The sequence below is a fragment of the Crocodylus porosus genome, unplaced genomic scaffold (assembly GCF_001723895.1).
Source record: "Crocodylus porosus isolate Cpor-Errol unplaced genomic scaffold, CroPor_comp1, whole genome shotgun sequence".
In the NCBI taxonomy this organism is placed as follows: domain Eukaryota; kingdom Metazoa; phylum Chordata; order Crocodylia; family Crocodylidae; genus Crocodylus; species Crocodylus porosus.
The window spans coordinates 20,890,807-20,897,742 of record NW_017728910.1 but is presented as its reverse complement, the minus strand read 5'-3'; the positions used below and the strand labels follow the sequence as shown (position 1 = coordinate 20,897,742).

Here is a 6,936-nt window from a genome sequence, read left to right as displayed (position 1 = left end):
GGATGTGGATGCACGACAAGGTCCGGTTAGCCCTGCCAACCGTGACCTTGCATTGTCGGCCCATGTTCATCTTGGAGTCATTATTGACTCCAAGATCCCTTTCTGCCTCCGTGCTCTCAAGAAGGGAGTTTCCCAGTCTGTAAGCGTGCTGCTTATAAATACATCCATGTGGACAAAATTCTGAGCCCAGTAATTCTCTAAAGATGCATTTCTCAGCAGGTCTTCCATTTTCCATCTCCTCTTAGATACACCAGCCCCAAACTTACTAGACCAAAACCATAATGGTAATCTTTTTAGATGGGTTGATTATTTTTTACCTTAATGTTCCTTTGTTGGTTGAGAGAAAAAACAGAGATGCTTAAACGTGTAGGCGAGACTCACTTAATTTTGCCAAACCAGCCCAAACTGTGCTACTTGGTTACAGTCCTCCCCATTCCTTAAAAAAATGTAATTTGCCAAAACAACTATTTGGGGAAGACCAAATACTTGAATTTCTACTCCCTTTGCTCATTGCCCTGCCCTTTGCCAATAACAAAAGGTTTTAAGATAGAAACTGGACTATTTAACCTTCATTAATCATTCATACTGTTCAAACACATCATCCAGTAACTGAAGAGGGGTTAATGGTAGCTAAGCTTGAGTCTGTTGTCAAAAGTAGGTTTAACTTTCTATGAACTCACTGGACACAAAGAATGCAGCCTGCTTACTATTCTGAATGTCACCAGCTAGCAGCAAACTGATGACTACTAATGGTAATTAAATACCTCTGAAGCTATTTGTACCAATAACAAAGAGTTACTGTCAGAACTTGAATGAGGTCCATCTGCCCATTTTTAAAGAATGTTAACATTATGTAAGTGATAAAGCAGATGGCAACCCAAAAAAAGGGGGGGGGAAATCAAAGTTTTGTATTATACCCCCTCTCTGATTTTACACTTGATTTCTTAGTGTTTCCCGTCAGAGTCAAAAGCTTAACAACAGTTTCAGGCAGCTCAGTTATTTCACGTACCGTTTTCCCAGTGCTAACCTCCTCCTGTAAAATTACCCTAACATTGCTTCCTGGTGGTTTCCTCCCCACTCTGGGAAGTCTGTTCGTGTGCTAAGTTGATGAATGAAGCCCATGCTAGATCTGTTCTGCTGGTGCCCACTTTACCCTGGAGGAGAGTTCCTGGCCCCATCTTGCAACGTGATGGAAGTCAAACTTGAGCTTTTCTCATTGCCTTGGACCGATGAAGGAAAAGGATGCCTCGAAAAGAGGAACGTAGGTGCCTGACATTTCTCTCTGTGGATTGTATAGGCTGAACATTTCCAAAGCAACATTCATATGCATATTCAGCTCACCAGTCCAAGTGGTATCTCTGGGATTCAAGCATGGTTTCAATCATCCTGGATCAAGTTACTTCTGGAAGAGGTTTGCTAGTGTTCAGCACTGTGATGATCCTTGTGATTGCATGTGGACAAAAGTGCTTCATTCTTTTCAAAATACACATCAAATTGTATCTAAAACTGAGGGCTAAGTGGTATAGGGTCAGATTTTCTTCTCTCTTAGGCAGTCTATCATGCCCATTCACTATAGTATTTGAGCTACGTACAGAATAGGTAAATAGTTTAATTTTCTTTCACCAATCCCTTATGGTTTTGTTCAGTTCACTCTGCAGGGATACTGACTTAAACAAACGTGCAAAAACTTGGACCAATCTTTGCACCAGTGTCCCAAACATTCAACCTTTCAGGAATGAACCCAGTTCCCTTTGGGAAATGCAGATGCTACTGCCAACAACAGCCTCCATGAGACCTAGCTAATCTGCCTCAGAAAGGGTAGGGAGGATCATGGCCTCTGAACACCGGCTATTGCAGCCTCTTTCTCTGCCACTGTCTGAATCAGGGCTGCAACACTCCCTCCCTACCACGGTCCTGCTCGTTCTCCTCCACCTCCTCCCGTGTGCTCTCTAGTCTAAAGTACATTTGTAATATCTACCTGAAGACAAAGCTATTTGTAGCATTCACAGGGTCAGCTTTATAGCATTCTGTACAGATCAGGCATTGCCGCCGTTGGGAAAGCATGTGCCATTTTCATAAAAGCAATTTGAGTCTTCAAGTTAGGGTCTATTATTTTGAAAAATTTAACCAATAAATCTAATCCCCCCCTCTCTCTCCCCTCATCTCATCTATCTATCTGGATTTAGATAAATCTAGATCTAGATAAGTCTACTCTCTCTCTCTCTCTCTATATATATATAGACACACACACACACACATCTATATATCTATATATCTCGATATTGATATAGATATAGATATAGATATATATAGAAAGAGAGATTAGATTTATCTAGATCTAGATTTGCTGTCTTAAAATTTCTGATTTCATCTAAGCTCAGAAACAAATTAGTTTTCCTTCCTGTATTTTGATATCGTCACGTTCATTTCTTTTCACTAATGAAAATCTTGTGAGAACACTTTCTGTTTCTACTGGCAAGATTTCCATTTCCAAACGAGATAACTAACATTTGACTGTTGGCTTTTGCATATATACATAACATATAGGTATATATATTTTAGCGAGGGGCTGAGGCTAACTCTTATATAATTTTAGTTCTAATTTTCACATCTGTAACTCATTTCAGGATGCTGGTGAAGGACACCATCTCATGAACTAAAAAGACAAACATAAGAAAGCAAGCCTGATTTATGGATGAGAAACATACCTTGCTTTTGTAGGACGGGCTCTGACATTGAGTCTCTCATTCAGACGAAAAATCCTTTCTTAGGCCCCGTTTTAGCTTAAGTGCTTAGCCACATGCATAACTTGAAGCACAAGAGTTCTGGTGACCTCAAGGATTCAATCTTATTGACCTTAACAGAACCACCCCGTGCTCAAAATCACATGCATACCTAAAGTACCTTGCTGAATCCGAGTTGCCTTTTGTTAGGCAATTACCAAATATTGCTAGAAAACTATATTTTCCACACATTATGCAATTAGATAAATAATGTTTACCGTGTTTACTTCAGACAAACTAATACAAGAGCAATCACGCAAATTTAAATTGAGTTAATCTGCTTGAAGTCTTATCTTCTGAAAATATGCTGCACATGGGAATTACCTATTTTAGATATGATATACATTGGATGGGCTATTTTTGGAAATATATGCAACCGACAAAGACTTGATAATGATAGTTCTTCATTATCAGTTCAGACATAAAGAGATGCACACACAGTATCTTTCTTCCAGTTAGAAAGATAACAAGAAATTTAACTGAATCAATCTGTAAGTTCTCCTATAACAAGCTTTTTTTTTTTTCTAGTGAAAAACTAAAGGAAAATACAGTCTCTTGAGGAATACAAACTGCAAACTGTGCCTAAGGCTGTTAATTCCTTGTTAACTCCCTCTCATACAACCAGCATGCCACTCATTATGTTTTCACTGCAGCATCTGAATTTGCATCTGGTTTTGCTTTTCAGTTCTGCTGTGTACACGTGTAACATAACTGAGGGCTGGCTGCAAAGTTGTACCTGTGCAATGGCATCGTGAACTTGGCTGCCCCACATTACAAGACACAGCAATCACAGTCTCAAAGGAAGAAAAAATGTATAGCAGCCTCTTATTCAACTGTTGGAAACAAACCATTGGTGTTGGTAAAACCTGTTCTTTATGATGTCATCACTGCTATAGAAACCATCTGTTAACAAAAGTGAAGATCACATTTGACGGCAGAAGAGCATGGGAAGTTGAGAGAGGAAGCAAGACCAAGTTTGGCCGGGTCATCACAGCAGCTCAGCTCATATACGAGCACTGGGTACAGTTCCATCGGCAATCTGCAAAAATGTCTCAGGAAGTTGACTGGCTACGCAGCCAGGCAGGCCTGTGTAAAGTAGACCTTTACAACCCTGAAGCACAGAAGGACCAAGACCATAAAGTACTCTGTTTTGTTGATGTCTCCAGCTTGAATGTGAAAGACAATGATCCAAAGGCAAAGAAAGCTGCAAGCCAGTTCAGCAACATCTCTGACCACTCAAACGAAATTGATCTGGAGGAAAAGGAGGTCATTGTGGTAAAGGACAATTTGAAGCACGATCATTCTAAGACCGAAGGGACGGTTTGCCTTTTTAAGCAAGGCTCAAGTGATGAACTCAGTGTCATAAGGTGGCTCAACAATGACCTTCAGAAATATGCAGCTGGGTTTCAGCATGCACTGACCTCATCGGATAACCCTCCAAAGCTCAAAGGTAGCAACACCTCCGTTAATCTGTCACTATCTAAGAAGATGGCCCAGAACAGCGACACATCTCTGAAGTCTTTGGGTGCCCAAAAAGGAAACAGATATCCAGAAGATATTTCATGCTACATAAATAAGCTCTGCTCACTGGTTGTTCAAATGGCACATAAAGAGATTACAGATAAGCTAGAAGGCACAGCCTCTAAATGTATGCAACAGGCAATTGAGAACTCTTCTGGAGAAGGGAAAAACAGTAATCCCCACGCCCCCGGAAACAACCCTGCATCAGAGATGGTGAATGAATCCCCTCAGGCAAATACACCCACCCCCCATGGAAAGCTACCATCCCCCAAGGCATCTCAAGAGAAGACTACTAAACAAGAAGATGATCCAAGGTCCAAGAAAACATCACTTTTCTATGGCGAGATGTCCCATCAGAAAGGCTGCAATGAAGCAGAAAAATCTTCCGATAAGCAACTGTGTCAGCAAGCCAAAACATCCAGGCAAGATGATTCTGGTACTTCTGTCAGCAAAGGGCTAATGGTTTATGCAAACCAGGTTGCTTCAGATGTGATGGTCTCATTCTTGAAGACCATGAAAGTTGAAAAGAAGGGCAACAAGCAAGTTCCAGCTTGCCTGGTTTTGAAGAAAGTAGTTCTCAAACACACCAGAGATGTTATATCAGACTTGATAGACTCAACAATGAAAAATCTGCATAGTGTTACAAGTGTCCTCATGACAGACTCTGACTTTGTTGCCACAGTGAAGAAAAATCTATTCAATATGGGAAGCCAAAAGTCTACTGAAATTTTGGAAGCTATGGTAAGAAGACTTTATAACATCCTTTTATCAGAGCCAGAGAAGTCCAGGTCTCAAAGTCTAGCATATACCATACTGAAAGCAGGGTTCCCACCAGACTCAAAATCTCAAAGCATGCAGTTTGCAGCAATGAAAACTCAAACACAGGGGAAAGATAAGGAAAAAGCTAATCCAAAGATACAGACCTGTGCTGAGAAAGTAAGTGAGCACATACTGAAGGAAGGAGTCACAAGGCTGCATGCAAAAACTACCTGCACAGCTCCGGATAAGGCAAAAGGGAGTCAAGAAAAAAATCCGGAAACAACCAACAACTCAACAGAATTCCTAGCAAAAGACCTCATTTTGACTTCCTTAACGTTGATACAACAGCATCTATTACAACAGGCAACCAAACAGACGGGCAAAGACTCCAGCGAGGCAGGTGCCACTTCGCTTGGGTTTGTTTCTCGCGATTCGCATTTCGAAAAAGCTGGGACCAGCCAAAGTTCCAGGTCCCTTGCAGAGGCTTCTGGGTCGAAACCAGCAGGGACAAGGAACGATTACCAACAGCAGCTCAGCTCCCAAAAGGGAGACATATCAAGCGTCTTCTTGTCCGTCATACAGAAGGTCTTGTGTGAAGCTGGGCTCAACGCAGAAGATAGTTCCAGTGACGCAAACAAGACCTTAAAGCATATTCCTGCCAGCGACTGCGAGTCCGGCAAACAGGCCATAGCCAAGCAGCCCAATTTAGCCGCGGACCAGTCTGATAACATGGATCAAGTCAACAAGCAATTTATTGACCAACTGGTAGAATCTGCAATGAAGCTGTGTCTCCTGATGGTCAAAGGCAGTGGCACCGATTTAGCTATAGGTGACTCGTCAGAGGAACCCAATGCATTTGGTGCCTCATCTGCAAAAGCTCAAGCACAAGCAATGCCCAGGAGAGCTTCGCAATCAAAACAGAACGGAAACCCGCTGATGGGTCCGTCCTCGGGTTCTCAAGTGATAGTGACCAACCAGAATGCCAACAGCAGCTCACAAAACAAAGAGCTTCAGGCTATCCTCCAGTGGGCGGTTGCTTCCCAGTTCAATGTGCCCAATCTGTCATTCATGCAAGGAAATGAGGATGTGAAGAAGCTGCCTTTGCTAGCTGAAAAAGCGGCCAAGAAGGGCTACAGCGTGGGAGATATTCTCCAGGAAGTGATGAGGTACTATGAAAAGCAACAGTTTGATACCGCTGTGGGAAATGCAACTTGCTCTGGACTGATGGACTGGATGCTTAATAACCTCTAAGGAAGTGCCAACTCCCCCTCCCTCTCAAATCACTTTGACCCAGCCTACGCACCCAAACCAGCTCTCTGCTGGCACAGCAAACGCACACGTTTGCAAGTGAAAGCTCTGCACAGAATTCAATAGGTTGTCATACACAAGCTGGGAAAGATCATCAATAAAAAATAGAGAGAGAAAAGACTACTTTATTAAGCATTTCAGCAGAGCTTAAAAAAATAACTATGCAACTACTAGTTAGAGAATTAAGCCCATTACCAAACAGCTGTGTATGAAAGTTTGGGTTGTGGGGGGTGGAAGGATAAGCAGATAGGAGGCAGAAATGAGGAACTAGGGTGGCTCTACCCTAGGTGGTTCTCCTTCTTTCCGTGGCTTTAGCAAATTTATGTGGCATATCTGTTTGGTCTTCCGCTTGCCAGGTAGGTGAAGTACTGCTCTTTTCTTGTATCAGTTTAATACTGACTCATATTTTATCTAAGGGTATGGGAAGACTAGCTGATAACTACAAGATCAAGGTAGGTAGGAATTCAGTAGTCCCCTCTTTTATTGGGAATAAGTAAGGACCTACGTAAATCAGGGTGTTGTGGATTTTGTAGAAACTGGCAAAAACAGTGCCGCCCATGATCAC

The 6,936-nt window shown here is 42.1% G+C and overlaps 1 pseudogene; it reads left to right on the top strand.

Annotated features, from left to right (window-relative positions):
• The first annotated feature begins 3,710 nt into the window (after positions 1–3,710).
• LOC109308470 lies at positions 3,711–6,519 on the top strand (annotated as a pseudogene).
• The last annotated feature ends 417 nt before the right edge of the window (positions 6,520–6,936 follow it).